The sequence below is a fragment of the Stenella coeruleoalba genome (assembly GCF_951394435.1).
Source record: "Stenella coeruleoalba genome assembly, chromosome: 17".
NCBI lineage: Eukaryota > Metazoa > Chordata > Mammalia > Artiodactyla > Delphinidae > Stenella > Stenella coeruleoalba.
In genome coordinates this window covers 46856051-46874348 of record NC_137163.1, presented here as the reverse complement: position 1 = coordinate 46874348, position 18298 = coordinate 46856051, and the positions used below count along the sequence as shown (strand labels likewise).

The 18298-nt window shown below is 36.4% G+C and overlaps 1 long non-coding RNA gene across 1 annotated transcript in view; it reads right to left on the bottom strand.

The window, feature by feature from the left end:
• Positions 1-18298, bottom strand: part of LOC307175919 — a 192378-nt gene that overhangs the window by 107372 nt on the left and 66708 nt on the right. The window lies entirely within an intron of this gene.

The window sequence follows — 18298 nt, the reverse complement described above, 5'->3', positions numbered from 1 at the left end:
GGATAGAAATAAATTAGCATCATTTATTCATTAGTGTGTTAATTTCTTGGTCAATCATTGCGCAGCCAGTGTTTCTGCCTGATGGGAAGATATCCTATACTCAGTGTTGAGTGGAGACAACCTTGAAAGGGACATTTAAAAGGATTATACTGTGATGGGCTTAGCAGTACCCTTCCTCCTATGCCAGTATTTAGGCTGGGGTATTTCCATGGAGTGTGTACAATCGTAGGCCCCAGGTCACCAGAATTTAGTTGGATTCGTTTTGTTAATACATTCCCTCAGTACTTTGTCTTTTATTTGACTGTTGCATTTACTTCATTCTTTATTATCACTGCGAAACAACTTTGTTTCCTGTTCAGATGCCAAAAAGTGGATATCAATACCTCCTGAGTTTTACACATCACAGATCTGTTTTACATATCAGAGAGAGAGACCGCAACTATTTCCAGTGACTTTGAGACATACTTTGAACATGTGATTAACATGTGGAGTGTTGAAATGTGTGTCGAGCTCATTATACTTACTCTAAAAGGTTTCAAACTGCAAAGATTTAAAAATCTTTATCTCTGAATAGTTTTCCTGTGCTGTCCCTTTGTGTCAGACTGTTAATGTGCAGTCTGGCACCTTCAAATAATGTGGCTTTGTAACCAATTATTTACATGTTGTTTTATCCACAGAGAATCTTTTTTTAAAAAAATAAATTTATTTATCATTTATTTTTGGCTGTGTTGGGTCTTTGTTGCTGCACATGGGCTTTCTCTAGTTGGGGCAAGCGGGGGCTACTCTACATTGTGGTGTGTGGGCTCCTCATTGCTGTGGCTTCTCTCGTTGCAGAGCACGGGCTCTAGGCGCTGGGGTTTCAGTAGTTGTGGCACGTGGGCTTCAGTAGTTGTGGCTCATTGGCCCTAGAGCACAGGTTCAGTAGTTGTGGCGCACGGGCTTAGTTGCTCCACGGCATGTGGGATCTTCCCAGACGAGGGCTCGAACCCATGTCCCCTGCACTGGCAGGCGGATTCCCAACCACTGTGCTACCAGGGAAGTTCCCACACAGAGACCCTTAAGGCCAAAACATACAACTCGATTAACTACACTTCCTCCTGTTCAAATTTCCTTCATCTTTTCTTCATCTTCTGTCTACGTTTCCTTGGCCCTGTTTATATTAAGTGCTTTTGCCATTACATTTGATTGTCTGTATTTTGCTGAGTTACCACAATGCTTTATGAGACATGGTAGAAATATAAATGGTAGGATATAAATGGTATCCTATAAATGGTAGGATATAAATGGATATAAATGCATTTAAGTAATATATATATAGATAGATAGGTAGATATAGATATATAGATATATATATGAAGTTTGCTTGAGTGCAGTGTTTTTTGTTTTCTGTACTGAATTCATTAGCATGGGTTGGTAAAAAATTTAGCATAGGTCAATATGTAATTTTCTAAACTAATAAAGTCTTAAAAGTGAGGAATTAAGTCTTTTGAATTTTATTATTTATTGTAAAGAGCAGAATAGCATACATAAACAGGTGCCTAAGGAACTTGTATTCTAATATGGAACTCTCATGAACACCTATTTTTTTTTCTTTTAATGGTATGACAGTAGGCCATTTGATTATTTCTATTTTTATGGCTTTAACTTTAGAACAATGAAATATTCGTAAATTTTAAAAAGTATTTTTCTGGGGCTTCCCTGGTGGCGCGGTGGTTGAGAGGCCGCCTGCCGATGCAGGGGGCGTGAGTTCATGCCCTGGTCCGGGAGGATCCCGCGTGCCGCGGAGCGGCTGGGCCCGTGAGCCATGGCCGCTGAGCCTGCGCGTCCGCAGCCTGTGCTCCGCAACGGGAGAGGCCACAGCAGTGGGAGGCCCACGTACCACAAAAAAAAAAGAAAAAAAAAAAGTATTTTTCTTTATTTGATGCGGGTGGGATACTGGAGAAATGAAAGGTCAAACACCTATTGAGGAATCCATACTTGTCTATATATTGTGTACTTTTATTTCAATAACTGATTTAAAATTCCTAAAAGGATGCTATAATAAGTTATTATGCCATTTTACAGACTGAATTAAGTGAATTTCAGGGAGGTATGAAACTTGCCTAAGGCTATCCACCTGCCAAGCGGTAGGAGTGAGAATTAAATCCAGGTATACCTATCGCCAAAGTTTCTGCTCATCTCTTTACATCATCCACTTTTAATAACCAATGCTTTCCTGCTTACAAATATGACTGAGGTTTCCAGACAGTCAACATTCCTTTGTAATCAGATAGAAAAATTACTGTTGATTCTCTAAAGACATATTCCTTTTCCATTAAGTGCCTTTAGTTGTTCAAATACTTCCAGACAGTAGTAATCACACAGTTGGAGACTAAGAACAGAACTCAGGGATGTGTCTAGCAGTCAGTAAAGACCAACTGGGCTCACTGATGATATTTACGGTCATTTCCTCTAGACTAACATAATCTTATTAATAAGACCCTAATAATTCACAGTACTGCCCTTGCCTGATTGTTTGTTCTTCTCCCTCTATCACTCTCTCTTTCCCCATATTATTATTATTTCTGGCAATTTTTGGTGAATTAAATTCAGGGATTAGTATTCAGGAGTACTCGTCACAAAAGCAGAGAATCTTAGCTCACCAAAGGAAGAAAATAGAGAAAAAGTATAAATTATATGAATACACACACATACACACATGTACCAACTATATGTTGCACTTCTCCAAAATCTATTCGGTATCTGCACATTTACTGTATATTAGCAGTAAGACTAGAGATGAGCGTAACGCTCTGTTTACAAGGCACAGAAAACAGACCCAAATATGGAAATTACTAGCAATGAGAATGGGGAAGAAAGACTACAACAAGGAATGTAGATATTTTTGTTTCCTAGCTATGATGCCAAATATTGAACTTTCAACTTGAGACAAGGAGGCCATAAAAAGTTGTATTAGTTTCCTAGAGCTGCCATGACAAAGTACCAGAGACTGAGGAGGTTAAACAACAGAAATTTACTCACTCACAGGTCTAGAGGCTAGAAATCTGACATAAGGTGTCAGCAGGATTGATTTCTTCTCAAGTATCCCTTCTTGGTTTGTAGATGCCATGTTTTCCTTTTGTCTTCACATGGTCTTCTCTCTGTGCATGTCTGTGTCCTAATATTTTCTTTTTATAAGGACACCAGTCATATTGGATTAGAGCCCACCCATTTGACCTCATTTGACCTGAGTTACCTACTTAAGGGCCTTATCTCCAAATACAGTCATATTACCAGGTATTGGGGGTTAAGACTTCCACATATTAACTTGAGCAGGACACAATTCAGCTGATAATAGAAGATAAGAGTAATTTAAGCAAGTAAGTAACTATTGTTTACAGTGAGTTGCTTAAGGATATGAATTTACTCAAGAAAAACAAGAAGAAATTACATAACACTGTACGTTATACAAAGATATTAAATTAATCACCATAACATCCTGTGAGATGGGCATTAAATTAGACTAAGCAAGATGAAGCAACTTATCCAGAATTGTATAGTTGGTACTTTCCAGAATTTAAACCAGGTATTTTCCCAGTTCCATTCTACGTTATATATTCATTTCATTATTTGAAATGAATTTTGAGTCTTCATTTTGCTTAGTTTCTGAAGTTATATGGGGATAGAATGGAGTTGGATATTTTCAGTGACATTCACACATGGGGAAGGAAATTGAGTGCAGAAGCTTCAGCAATCTTTCCATGGAGAACACTAACAACAGAACCAGAAACACTGTTATCCTTTTGGTTCAGTGATCTTTCCTGAAGCACTACAAGAATCAATTTTAAGAAGCCCAATGTTTTCCATACTTTCACCAATGGGCTCTGTAGGGTCCTCTAACAGTATCTAAGAGACTAACTAGTTTCACATTCCAAGTCACTTAAGACAAGAAGTTCTGATTGTTCTCTGTGAGGAAATCAAGTGACAATCATAGCAGGTAACTTAGGATAGTTCCTTCAGGGCCCAGGCAAAACCTAATACACAGTAATAATCATTGTGAACTGCATCTTTGACAAGGATTAATCAGGTATCAAAGAGGTCTATAAACTGGGAGAAATTATGATCAAAGAGAAACACAGACCACAGATATTTAATTAATGCTCAATTATTTATGAGTTTAACTTTGGTTAACCTAATTTTCCTTCTTCTAGACAATTTCCAATTCGTCTCCACAAAGAGACCAGAATAATCACCTTCCAATACACGATTTATTGTGTTCCTTTAATTTAAAGCATACAGTGACTTCTACATTCACTCCACCAAGTTTTGCCAGGAGAGAAAAGGAGACGTGATATTTTGTCTTGAATTAGATATGCCACCTTACTTGACTTAGCTCATCCTACTGGAAGCACCTTGAGGGCAGATTCTACAGTCTTGTCTTACATCCTCTACGGAATCAAGCCAAGGGAATCACACACAGTTACAGCTGGAAAAACATTTGTTCTGGGTTAATACTTTTAGCCTTTACCACCAAGACTTTATCACCAAGACCTATCTTTACAGTCTCTAAACAGGAGACCTTCTTGCCTTCCGTTTTCATATTGACTAGGAAGGTAAAGGGAAGAACTGAGAAGTACCCAAAGTCAGCTAGCAGCCAGCACAGATAAATCATCTGTGGAGATATTGTTTCTTTCAAAAGATATAAACATAAGAGGAAGTCCTAGTGTTTGAAACAACTGTGCATAATAAAATTCCATGAAAACCTAGAAATTCCCATGCAGATCAGTAACATATTGGTTAAATAAGCTGTTATGTTCACGCAATGGACGAGTGTACATACATTAAGAAGAACGAGATACTCTTTTCTATGAGATTCTCTTTTCAGTGAATTCATCAGTGCTGCAAAAACAATGTTACATAATACTTTTTCTTTAACATTACATCAGGCATCCTCATCTTGTCCTGCATTTATTGCCCGTGTTACTAAAGTCTATCACTTACCTCTTTCTCTTTTAGACATATAATTTCTTCTTATTTTGGAAGCATTCATCAATCCCTATTTTACCCTTTCTTTTAAATTACAAATGAATATTGAATTTTATAAAATATCTTTTGGAGGATATTTCAAGTGATTGTATACTTTTGCTCTCCTTTGACCTTGTTATATGGTAAATTATATTTTGTTATTTTATATTATGTTATTTATTATATATTGTATTATGTTTACTAATTATATTTATTATATTATAATTACATTATTTTTTAGGGAGCATTTCGTTTTAGATAGACAAAACAACGGAATAGGAAGCATCTTAAAATTAGATACGAGAGCATAAGGGAATTGAGATTAAAATAAAATTCATGTTTTGGATCAGTAGCAAAAATTATTCAACAAAAGTGGGAAAATATGGCTATCATTACTAAATTCTAGATACAGCAACTAGTTAAAAGTGAAAAAATAATGAAAGTGTAAAAGTATCAGAAACGTGGGAGACGTGAAATAAATTATTCATGAGGAATACCTTTCTAAGATCCAAAGAAAAAAGGATACATTTAATTATATAAGAATTAAAATTTTCCTCATGGCAAAATGCACTACAAAGGTCAGAAAACAAGCAAAAGAAATTGGGAAATATATTTAGAAATGGATATGCCTTCTTTACAACTTTTGAGAGAAGCACATGTTTCTTTTTCCTTTAATCTGCTATGTGGGTATTAATCTATAATGTAAGTGCATGGTTCCTTTCCTTTAACCTGTAATGTGAGATTTAATCTATATGGTAAGTGCATGGTTCCTTTCCTTTCATCTGTAATGTGAGTGTCAACATGGGGCACTGCTTCCAAGCACAGACTTTGGATGTTCCTGTACTGGTCCCGTCACTGACCATCCACAAAAACTTCCAAATGTTGCTTTACTTTCCTGGGGGTTAGAGTCTTAGCTAAGAAATGGAAGCAAAATAGAACTTTCCCCCAGGGATGATAGAAGGTTTAAAGGAGTAAATATGTAAGTGACTTAGCACAGTGCCTAGTACAAGAGAGATCAATATAAGTACTTACCAGTTTTTTAAAGAGACAGATGAAAGAAATAAAATGTGGTGATTTCAATCTATTGATATATATTCTTGACATTAAACTACCTTTTCATTCATTGGATGACCTAACTTGCTCATGCTTTTTCTTACTCTAGTGAACTTGGGTAGCTAATAGCATAGTTTAAAATTTTTGCTTTTATATTTACAAGTAAATTTGACCTGTAATTTTCTTTTTCCTTACAGTCCTAATCTATTTTCATTATTAGGATTACATAGACTTCATAAGATGAATAAAGGAGCATTCTTCCTTTGCTACTCCCTAGAAGTTTTTCTTTGTTAATATTGATGTTATCTGTTTAACAGAAGTTGGATAGAATTCACCTCCCAAATGATCTGGCCGGGTCTGGTATTTTCTTGGTGAAAGCTTGTAAACTATTGACTTAATTCCTTTACTGGTGCAAGAACTCCAGCTACAAATTTCCTCTTGTGTCAGTTTTGGTAAACTTTAGGAGCTAGGAAATTGTCCACTTTACAGAAATGTTCAAATTTACTGGCATTTCATATATTCTCTGTTTGTACTCTCTGCTATAACACTGTCCTGATTCTTTCTGTACAGTATTTACTTACGTTTTTGTTTTGCTTAATCAAATTGTGTTTTTCTAAATCTTTTCAAAGAATATTCTTTTGACTTACTAAATCACCTCAATTTTATACTTTTTTCTGTTTTATTAAGTTCTGCTCATATCTTTATTGTCTATTTTTTCTATGTTCTCAGGGTTTATTGTTTTACTCTTCTGATGTCAATTAAAACACTTGGTTATTAATTTTAATAAATCTTTTTAGTTATAAATAGTTGAACTTTTTGAAGATTCCAGCTTAGTTGTACTTATCTAAGGGTCAGCTCTTCCTCATAGTTGCTGGCCTAAGGTTTAGTTCACCCTATAGCAATGTATATATTGACATTTTTTCCCCTCGACTTTCTGTGTTTTGCTACTTCTCACTTTTCTTTGCAGAGAAGCCCTTTGAAATACCCTTAACTTATTTTACAGCCAGTAAGTCTTTAAAATACTGTGTATTTTCTTAAGATAAATCAACTTATGTAACTAGGCAGGAAATCTGATCTGCCATATTTTAAAAAACAGCGTAATTTCAACTCTTCTCCACGATTAATCTGCTGTATTACACGACCGTCGAGTTTTTAGCTTTATCAATGACATGTACTTTAAAAATGTTTTAAAGGTCCTACCCAGTCTTTTAAAACATCCTTGCTCCTTGTTTCAGTTCTAGTTTTATGTATATTTTCTGCCTGGCACCTGATTATTCCAACATCTGATGGATGGCCTTGGGAATTTAATTCTGGTATTGATTGTTTTTGCTGATTCTCTCCACTTGTAGCTGATTTCTTCATTATTGTGTAAATTTAGATCATGAGCTCACATTTAGCTAAACTTTATCTGTGGGAACGCTATAGGCCTGTGTTGAAGGTCTACCTCTCCAGAAAGGGTTTAGTTTTGTGTTTGGAATACCACCGATTTGGGAGCATTTTAAGTTAATTTCTTAGCTTCTGTTTGCAAGACCGCAAATAAATTTGCAACCCAAACACTGTGAACACAGATCTGCGGTTCAGAATTCTCAAGATTTCCTACCTGTTTCCTACCCAGAGCAGAGGCCAAGAGAATTTGCTCTTAGTCTCCCTTTGCCAGCAGATATTTTTTTCTCCTGGCACACACTTTCATTAAAGGTGAAGCCAGGGATAGGTAGGTTTAGTTCTAACTTCCCATCTAGTAGGGATGGAGTCTTACCTCCTGCCTCCCATGTGGTCATGGCCATTTAAAAACAAGTCTCTATACCAGGTGTGTCATTCAACTACGGCCTGTATTCCAAATCCAGACAGCTGCCTATTTTTTATGGCCTATGAGCTATGAATAATTTTCACGTTTTAACTGGTAACATTTTAAATGGTTACCTAAGTACCTAAATAATATCCTCAATTTTGCCTCTTTGGTCTACAAAGCCTAAAATATTTGCCATTTGGCTCCATAAAAACAGGATTTCCAGCTTCTGTTCTAAGCTATCAAGATCTTCAATCCACTCTTAATAGAGCTATCACTCTCACACATGTACCACCCTTCCTTCATGGGTCCTGGAAATTTTGACGGCACACTTCCAAAATCTACCACGCGCTTAAAAATAAGTTGTGTACATTTAACCTAGCATACCTAACCCTTTTCTTTTAGGAGAGTTTTTCAAGTAATCTTGCCCACCGTATTCTTCAGAACTTCATTAATAATGGCAAAAAACTGGGCTTACCTGGTGGCGCAGTGGTTGAGAGTCCACCTGCCGATGCAGGGGACACGGGTTTGTGCCCCGGTCCAGGAAGATCCCACATGCTGCGGAGCGGCTGGGCCCGTGAGCCATGGCCGCTGAGCCTGCACGTCTGGAGCCTGTGCTCCGCAATGGGAGAGGCCACAACAGTGAGAGGCCCGCGTACCATAAAAAAAAAAAAGGCAAAATATTAAAACATTCAACAAAAATGGAAATTGTTTATAACAATTGTAGAAGCACATACAGTAGAAAACTATAAACTGTTATTGAAACAGTGAGACATACATTTTTATTCTTAGAGAACTATGTTTATTTAGGTCCCTTTTGTTTAAATAAGTATATTTCTGTGTATGTATGTATACAGTCATGTATTTATATACACATACATTATTTGTATGATATATTTATATAAACATATGAAATACATACCTATACACATATTTTTGATTTATATTTGTATACATACACAGGAATATCATTATACATTTTATATACATTGAACTGAAAAGTGGTAGTATACATATATATCGTGTATAAATGTGTGTCTACGTGCATGTGTAGAAAAGCAGGTTGAGAGATATGGAAGCATGAGTTAGACAGGGTTCAAGATTTTAAAAGTAGTCGTGTGTAGGCAGTGAGGTTAAGGCCCATTTGATTGAAAATATTGCATAGTTTTACATCAATTGTTATGATGACCAGATTCCTATGTAAATAAAATTATAAATAGCTATACATACTTGTATCTGTAATGTATAACTAAAAGATATATAGTTTTATATATGTATTATATTTATATTATATAATACAATTATCTTATACTAATACATTATATATTGTGTTATATAGAATATATTAACTATAGTGTAGTATATCAGATAATAATTATATATTTATATATTATGATATAATTGTTTTATAATCAATATTACAGGATATATCATATTAATATTACGAACATATTAACCATATAAATACATTTCATTACTCATGTATGTTGTATAAAATATATGCTAGGCAAAAATATATATTAATAGACATAATTGTTATACATTAATATAAATATTAGTATATTACACTTATACATCAATATAATATTTAATATTGGTATATTTATATTATTTTTAATATATACATAGCTAATGCTCTTTAAAGCCATCTGCTACAAGTAGAATAAGAGCAGGAGTATGGCCAAAGCAAATTGTAAAAATATTAGATTACTTATATTCATTTATATGTCATTTTCCTGGAATCTGCATCTGGCTACTAGAGAGGACACACAGCAAAATCAACAAAAAGTGCCCAGGACATAGGATCCTTTATTCATTGGAACCTCAAAGGAAACACAGTGCTATTCAGTCCCCCTTCAAAGAGCCAAGAGCAAACCTTGAAGCACCCAGTAAAAGCCAATTCAAACAAAAAAGCTTTTCCACTTAAACTGGAAAAAGTTAAGTTCCCAAGAGACCCCCTACATCAACCACTGAAGCTCATTTGGCAGTAAAAACAATAATGTTCACCGAACAACAAGAAACGCAAAACAATAGGTGTTTTACCAAAAACACAAAAAAGCAGCTAATTAGTGTCTTTCCTGTTTGAGAGAAGGGGGTGGGAAGTGGGCAGGAGACCTGATAGGAAAGATTAAAAGAAAAGGAAAAGGAAAATAACAGTTTCCAGTTTGACACTCAAGCTGTCTTCTGCATCCATTTCGTCAAGGCCACCAAGTCAATGTGGAGGCTTTTTCCTCCTTCCCTTTTCTTTTCATGAGACCCATCACAACCAGCACTGCAGATTCCATCCAATTAAGGAATGCTGTTGCCTACATGTGTGAATGAGCTGTGAGTAAAGTACTGAAGTAGAGGACACCTAAAGTGAAACGTCTTCATGAATGTCCACGTGGCTGAGCAGCAAGTTAACCTTTCATAGATGTGCTAAAGAAGAACAGTTGGGTTTTACTTTATTTACTTTTCCCTGGACTGTGTTGAATGACTATCATCGACAAGTTCAGGCTACTTTTTGCTGAGGATCAATGCACTGGGAGAGCTGAGAGAACACTGAACAGTAGAGCTGTCTTTTTCTTGACCAGTTCACCTTAGTTTCCCATACTCTAAGTCTTTCCCTAATTCTTTCTCCTTTTTATTGTAGTAAAATGAACATAACACAAAATCCACCATTTTGATCATTTTACAATTCACTGTACCATTCAGTGGAATTTACTACTGTCACAATGTTGTGCAACTATCACCACTGTCCAACTACAAAACATTTTCATCACCCCAAGAGGAAATATACACCCATTTTGAGGAGTCATTCCCTATTTCCCTCTCTTCCAAACCCCTGGCAACAACTAATGTATAATATTTTCCGTGTGTATGGATTTGGCACTGCTGGACATTTCATATAAATGGAACCATACAATATAGAGCCTTTCGCGCCTGACTTCTTTCACTTAGTTGCATCCATGATGTAGCATGTATCAGTAATCCATTCACTTTTATGGCTGAATTCCCTGATCCTGTTTTCTTCATACTGTTTGAATACAAAACTTAAAATATGTTGAGAGTGAAGCTCTGTTTTAAGGGCACATCTACGGGGCAATTCTTTAAAAAGGTGAAAATGGAGATATTGTTGTGAAATGATAATTGTTGAGAAACCTCAGCCAATTTGATAATGAAAAGTTTGGGAAATGTTGCAAAAAATTATCTGCTTTATATTAAAAGCCTTTTAAGCAAGGATTCAGGAGATTGTCTTTTTCTTGCAGGTAACTTAAATGAGTCAGAAGGAAATAACTGCACTTTAAAACAGATTTTGAAAGGATTCTATTTATTCTTAATAGACGAATGGGAGTACAGGTAGTTCACATCCAATATGGACTCCCTGTGCAAACACTGTTTATCGTTTTAGCCACCACTATCGAATTGTATTTCTTGAGAGTAAGGCAGCTCAATTCCTGCATATTACTTTTCTTTTCCTGCATATTACTTTTTAAAAATCATCTATCAAATCCATTAATACAGTATAAACAAGAGATGTTCATGTTTCAGTGCAGTTCAAATATCAGGTATAAAGAACCACCAGTAAGAAAAAGAATCCTATATCTGTTGCCAGAATGTGTTCAGCTCTAGGGTGCTTTGCTAGCTGAAACACACCTTCATTGTCAAGAGGATAGAGGTTGTTTAAGAGGGATGAGAGCCAAAAAATGTTAATTACGTGTATGTGTTAAGAACAGTGCTAGGTTATCTCATATTCTGTATCAGCCAAGGCTCACCATTTTACATATGTGAAAAGCGAAGTTAAAAGTGTTTTCGTAGGGCTTCCCTGGTGGCGCAGGGGTTAAGAATCTGCCTGCCAGTGCAGGGGACGCGGGTTTGAGCCCTGGTCCGGGAAGCTCCCACATGCCACGGAGCAACTAAGATCATGCGCCACAACTACTGAGCCTGCACTCTAGAGCCCGTGAACCACAACTACTGAAGACCACACACCTAGACCCCGCGCTCAGCAACAAAGGGAAGCCACCACAATGAGAAGCCCACGCACCGTAACAAAGAGTAGCACCCGCTCACCGCAACTAGAGAAAGCCCGCGCATGGCAAGGAAGAGCCAACGCAGCCAAAAATAAATAAATAAATCTACTTTAAAAAAAAAAAAAAGGGTTTTAGTAACTTACTAAAAGGCACGCAATCAGTAAAGCTGAGCAAGAATTCAATCCCAAATCTGTCACACTGAAGTTTAAGCTAATACATGAGATTAATAAAAACAGCACTAAATTAAAAGTTCAGAGATATTTTTAATTTCATACTCTTTCACTAACGCTCTTTGGAGATAAATCATTTCTTTTATATGGGCCTTAGTTTTCACAACTATAATAGTTGGAAGCTTGACTAGATGATCTGTATGTAGTCTTCCAATTCTAAAATGTTCCACTCATTTGGATTCCTACAATAATTGCCCTGGCAATACATGCATGCTGCCACCAAGTAGCCGTACAGACTATTAGTTCCTTTTATATCCCTAGTGGGGAGTGCATTTTGACATCAGATTTACCGGACAGTAGTACAACTTGTTAATGTAACTATAAAATAACAAAATAATCTGGTATTATTTCCTGTAAAGCAGAAGCTTTACATTGTCTGTGAATCATATCAGAATCACCTGTAGGTTTGTTTTGTTGTGTTTTAACATATTTATTGGAGTATAATTGCTTTACAATGGTGTGTTAGTTTCTGCTTTATAACACCTGTAGGTTTTTAAACATAGAGGAAATCCATAACCATTTGAATGAGAATCTTCAGAGACAGGACATGGGCATCTGGATTTTTGGGCTCCCATCATCCGTATATTTTATTTTATTTTATTTTTTGCCTATGTACAATATTTGTCACATCCTCTTGTATCTTTAAATGCTTCTTTTTGTTTTAAAATTTTAGAATATTCCATAATCTTCACCTACTTTTCCTAAGCTGTTATCTTTTATGTTTATTCGATCTTGTGCTTCTCCTGCTTAAGTCTTCTTTTTTTCCTTTTTTTTGGGCGGGAGGGCCCTGCCTCATGGCTTGCAGGATCTTAGTTCCCTGACCGGGAATTGGACCCCAGGGCCCCAGCAGTGAAAGCGCCAAGTTCTAACCACTGGACCACCAGGGAAGTCCCAAGACTTCTGTTTTAAATGACTGTTATCCCACTCTAATTCATTCCTGGGATCAGTTTCATGTTTGAACATTAAACCAACCTTGCATTACTAGAATAAAGCTACTTTGATTGTTATATATGATTGTTTTACATACCATAGATACGGTTTGTGCTTCCGTTTACACATTTTGCATGCATGTTCAAAAGAGAAACTGGCCTGTGATTCTACTCTTGTAATATTCTTTTTAGTTTTGATCTGAAGCTTATGTGGGCCTTATAAATATTTTGAGCAATATATACTTTTCTGTCTCCTGGAAGATTTTTATGTAAGATTACCAATATTTATTCCCTAAATATTTGGAACAATTTACTTGGAAAGCCATTTATCCCTGGAAATCATTTTCTGTAAAGGTACTTAATTATACAAACAACTTTTGCAGTAGATATAGGTTTTTGAGATATTTTTTCTTTCTTGGGTTAGTCTTGTTAGCTTGCATTTTAAAAGAATTTTCAATGAATTTTCAAATTTATAAATATAAAATTATTATAATTTTAATAGCTTTATTGGGATGGAATTTACATACCATAATTTCAACACTTTAATGTATACAATTCAGTGGTTCTCAGTGTAACCACTAAAAGACTTGTGTAAGCATCACAACAATCCAATTTTAGATTTCTGTCCCCCCACAAAAAACCCATTACACATTAACAAGCTTTTTTTCAATCTCCTCAAACCACTCAGCCCTAGGCAACCACTCATCTACTTCCTGTCTCTACAGATTTGCTATTCTGGGCATTTCATATAAATGGGACCATACAATATGTGATCTTTTGTGAGTGGCTGCTTTTACTTTACATAATGCTTTCATGGTTCATCCATGTTGTAACATGGATCAGTAGATCATTCCTTTCTATAGCTGAATGCTATTCTATTGTATGGATATTCCACATTTTGGTTATTCATTTATCCGGTTGTCATTTGAATTATTTCCACCTTTTGTTGTTAGAAATATATTTCTATGAACATTCACGTACAAGCTTTTGTGCAGACATAAGTTTTTATTTCTCTTAGGTATATATTTAGTAGTGGAACTGCTGGGTCATAGGGTAACTCTATGTTTAACACTTGCAGGAACTCTCAAGCTGTTTTGTAAAATGGCCGCACCATTTTACATTCCCACCAGCAATGTATATGGGTTTCAATCTCTTCTCTTACAGCCTAGCATGTCATCTATGCTGGAAAACGTTTCACATGTAGTTGAGCAGGATGAGTATTTTACTGTTTGGTTGAGTGTTCTGTAAACATTTATTAGGTCTTGTTAATTCATAGTCTTGTCCAACTCTTCTATATCATTGTTGATCTTCTGCCTAACTGTTCTATCCATTATTGACTGTGGAGTACTGAAGCCTCTACCTAATGTTGTGCAATTATCTATTTCTTCCTTCAATTCTTCATGGATTTTGGTATTTTCTTCTTCATGGATTTTGGTTTTACCCTATTCAGGGCAAATATGTTAAAGATTTTTGTATCTCTCCTTTCTTTATCATAAAATGTCCCTTTTCATATCTAGTAACTTTTTTGTTTGTTTTAAAGTCTATTTTTTCTGGTATTAGTATAGCCACTTCAACAATGCTTATGGTTGCTATTTGCATGATGTATATTTTTTCATCCTTTTACTTTGTACACATTAGACTTTTGAATCCAAGCAGTGTCTCCTATAGAAAACCTTTTTTAATACCCAGTTCGACAATATCTGCCTTTTGATTGTACTGTTTAATTCATTTACATTTAGTTTTTATTATTGATATGGTAGGATTTATTTATGTCTATCATTTTACCTTTGGTTTTCTACATGTCTCATGTTTTTGTTTTTTTGTTATTGTTCTTGTTCCTCCATTTTCCTTTTATAGTAAGTAGATATTTTCTACTGTAACATGTAATTCCTTTAATGATTTTTAACCACATTGTTTGACTAATGGCTGCACTAGGGCTTATGTAATACATCTCAGAATCTCTTCAGATTTTTACTAGGTTCATTCCAGATAGAAACAGAAACTGTACTTTTATAGAGCTGTATGCCTTCCCCTCTTTTTTGGTTTTATTACATTTATATATGTTACATACTTAACAACATATTATTATAATTATTACTTCTCACAAGCTTATTTTTTCAAGGAGCTTAGAGAAGAAAGTTGAGCAAATAAATATTTTTGAGTTTGTCGGGTTAATCTATTTACCATTTCTGGTTCTCTTCCTTTCTTCCTGCAGAATCAGCTTATGATCTACTGTCATTTTTATTCTAACACAGCTGTGTTCTCACTGCCTTCGTTGTGCCATATCATCAAATATATGATATTTCTTTATGTTATATAGAGAACAGTCCAAATATAGTCATATTGTTTAGGCAGTTACTTTTTAAATTAGTTAAGAGAAGAAAGGAGAAGAAATTTGAAATTACAGTATCTTTTATAATTCCCTACACAACTGCTCTAGTCAGCATTCTTTGTTTTGTTTGTATGCCTTGAGTTACTGTCTGCTATCATTTGAAGAACTTCCACTAGTATTGCTTGTGAAGCCCGTCTGCTAACAATGAACTCACTCAGTTTCTGTTTCTGTTTCTGAGTTATGGTGAAGTATTGATGATAAGTTGTGGAGTGGTAGGAAAAACTAAAATGCGATGTGCTGTATGATGTATGTTTCACTGAAGTGTCTTGGTCAAATTCTAATGATTTATGATAGAAAGCACATAAAGCAAGCATCACAATTCTCTAGGAATGTTCTGTAGAATGCTAATGTTAATGATGAATATGTGATCCCAAATCTTTCACTTGTATTGACCTTATCTCATTAATTCTTCTCCCAACAATGCCATAACTAGAGTTGAGTTCTAAAGTGTACCTTCCTCTTTTCCAATAGAAATGGTCCCACAATTTCAAAAAGTTCTCAAAGGTGAAAAAGTGCACACGGCGTTTATCACGTTTGCAAATGCCAATGAAAATGCTAAGGTAACACTGTCCAAAATGCAATATTCTTCTGTGAGGGCACCCAACTTTAAACAAATACACATATTCTAAATACAGCTTAGATCTGTGACATGTTTTGGCCAATGAAGTGTGAGCAGACATGATGGCCATCAATGAGCAGCAGAGGCCTTAAATGGGCTTGTGCAGTTGGGCTCACCTCTTATGTTTCAGTGAACTTTGTGAGAAGACAGGGCCTGGGAGCTGTGGCCTCACAGTTGGGCTCCAGAGGAAGATGTGTGTTACAGACCTCAAACTGACCCAAAACACAGAGCAAAACCAGCCATCTAGAGGTCTAAAAGAGAGCCACTGCAGCTAGCCAATAGGTCCAAGAAAAATAAATTCTTCTTTATGTAACTGAGTTTTGGGTCGATTAGTTCTAAAGCATTATCAGAGCAAGAGCTGACTAACACAACATCCTCCAAATCATTGTTATGTAAGTGGCTGCCACCATGCCTATATGTAAGGCAATTGTGTACTCAAATTGTGAGAATTCTTGAACTCTTGGTGCCTCTCCAACACAATGTACATGGCTAAATTTCCACAAATAATTTCACTAATATACCACAAAGATCTCCCTAAGCTTTAATTAAATTTAATGCAAAGTTCTTTCTTTTCATTTTCTGCTTCTACATAGTTAAAATGCTTTTTATCAATGTAAAATGGCTCTTGTCTTTTGGTTTCTGTTGTGAGAGTCTTTTGAACTCTGAAACACTGTAGAATATCACCGATATATGGAATCTAAAACATACAACATTCGACCGAATATAACAAAAAAGAAGGAGAGTCGCCGATATAGAGAACAAACTAATGGTTGCCAGTGCGGAGGGGGAGGAGGGGGCAATACAGGGGTGGGGAAGTGAGAGATGTAAACTACTGGGTGTACGACAGGCTCAAGGATGTATTGTACAACACAGGGAATATAGCCAATATTTTGTAATAACTGTAAATGTAAAGTAACCTTTAAAAAGGATATAAAATTTTTTTTAAAAAGAAATCATACTTAAAATTCGAAACAATTTAAATGTCCATCCACAGGAAAATGCACATATAAATTATTGTATTTCCCTACATGGGAATCCTACGTAGCGAGGAAAGTACATGAACTAGACAGAACTTTACGTGTCAGCATGGATGAACCTAGCAAAGATAACACTAAATAAAGCAAGTAACAAGAGAAAACAAAATAGAGTATGATATGCAGCTTAAAAATACTTAAAAATGTAGCCTACATAGAAAGACATCCATGCCAGTGATGGAGACCAAGTTCAGAAGAGTCGTTACCCAGGGTCAGCTGGGGAGTGGCTGTGTCTGGGAAAGTGGTCACACCAGAGACTCTTCAACAGGAATGGTAATGTTTCACTTCACACGCTGGCTAGAGGACGGAGGAGTGTCTGCGATGTTATAATGTGAGCACACTGCATATAAAAGCCATTGCTGACCACATCTAGGGGATCTGATGCGCGGGAGCTGGTAGTATGGGTGGAGGCATCCAGAAGGTGGTGGTAGAAGAGGAACGTTGTACACGTAACGCCTAAGGCCTGACCAGAGGACGACCACTGCTCTAGAAACTGGACACAAATCCAACTTCTACGGCCAATCTTACAAGACAAACTGAGGCATATTTAAAATTTTAACATTTTATGTGCGCAAAAATAGATTCAATTCACGCACCACAAAGCGGAAGAGGTGAGGAGCACTCCAGCCACAGGAGCTGCAGAGATGTTTATTTTAAAAGGGCAGAAGCAAAGCAAGGAAACGAGTGATTTGCTATGGCTTTAACGCCTAGTTGGTGGTTTGTGACTGGGTGTCCTCAGCGGTGTTCGTCACCCTGAGGCGCTGACAGGCTTAGATTTTGGTTGGTTTAAGTGGGCGCCCGCATCACTAGAGCCACCGCAGGCTAACGGCCTCCTTGCAGGGTTAATTTACTAACACCAATTGTCTGAGTCCTTCCTCTTACTCAGTCACTTCACTTCCTACGCCTCAGTTTCTCTTCTCTAAAGTGGATATTCAGTAGTAAATTCTCTGTGGAGGTGTCAGGACAAAACATAGTGATTATTAGGAACCACGATCATGTCCTGAATGCACGGAACACGTCACCGTTTGCCAACCACCGTGTCAAGTCAGCAGAAACGACAGAAATTAAGAGCTCTCCGCAGAAATTCACACACCCGTGCACCAGGTAAAGGACCACAGGCAGACGTTCACTCAGCCTTTCCTGTGTCCCTCAGGGAGTTCAAGCTCTCTCCTGGGCGGGGCGAGCACAGACACTTAGCGGGAGTTTAACTACTTTTAAAATGCGCTGATACAACCATGTCT